Consider the following 580-nt stretch of genomic DNA (forward strand, 5'->3'; position numbering starts at 1 on the left):
GGTGCATAGTTTTGGATAGGGTTCTGGTTTTTATAGGAAAAATTCGGGTGATTTTTCCATCCAGGGTTGTAAGTATTAGAAAATGGGTTACCTTGGGCGTAATTCACTTGGTCGGTGTTCAGGTCGTTCAAAAGGTTACACTCCGTCGATTCGTGTCCTTTAGATCCATAAAGTTCACACTCTGTGTGGACTACGGCTGCGGTGTTAGTGTTTGTAGAAATATGTTCGACCTTAAGGGCTAAAGCGTCCATTTTCGCCTGCATCATGTCCATAGAGCTTATCTCATGTATCCCACCTTGGGTCTCCTTTTTCTCTATTGATGCTCGTTCAGTTCCCCATTGGTAATGGTTTTGGGCCATATCCTCAATTGGTAAGGTTTGTTCATCAGCGCGCCACCAGCGGCAGTGTCGATGCTCATCTTTGTGTTATAATGGAGTCCATTGTAGAAGGTATGAACGATCAACCATTGTTCTAGGCCATGGTGTGGACAGACTCTTAACAACTCTTTATATCTCTCCCAATCTTCAAAAAGTGTTTCTCCTTGGTTTTGAGTAAATCTAGTTATTTGGTTTCGAAGAAC

The 580-nt window shown here is 42.8% G+C and overlaps 1 non-coding gene across 1 annotated transcript; it reads left to right on the forward strand.

Annotated features, from left to right (window-relative positions):
• Window positions 1-473: 473 nt before the first annotated feature.
• LOC127077808 (small nucleolar RNA R71) lies at window positions 474-580 on the forward strand. The gene has a single exon (XR_007787580.1). It is a non-coding gene; the product is annotated as a small nucleolar RNA R71 (small nucleolar RNA).

The sequence above is a fragment of the Lathyrus oleraceus genome, chromosome 4 (genome assembly GCF_024323335.1).
Source record: "Lathyrus oleraceus cultivar Zhongwan6 chromosome 4, CAAS_Psat_ZW6_1.0, whole genome shotgun sequence".
Taxonomy (NCBI): Eukaryota; Viridiplantae; Streptophyta; class Magnoliopsida; order Fabales; family Fabaceae; genus Lathyrus; species Lathyrus oleraceus.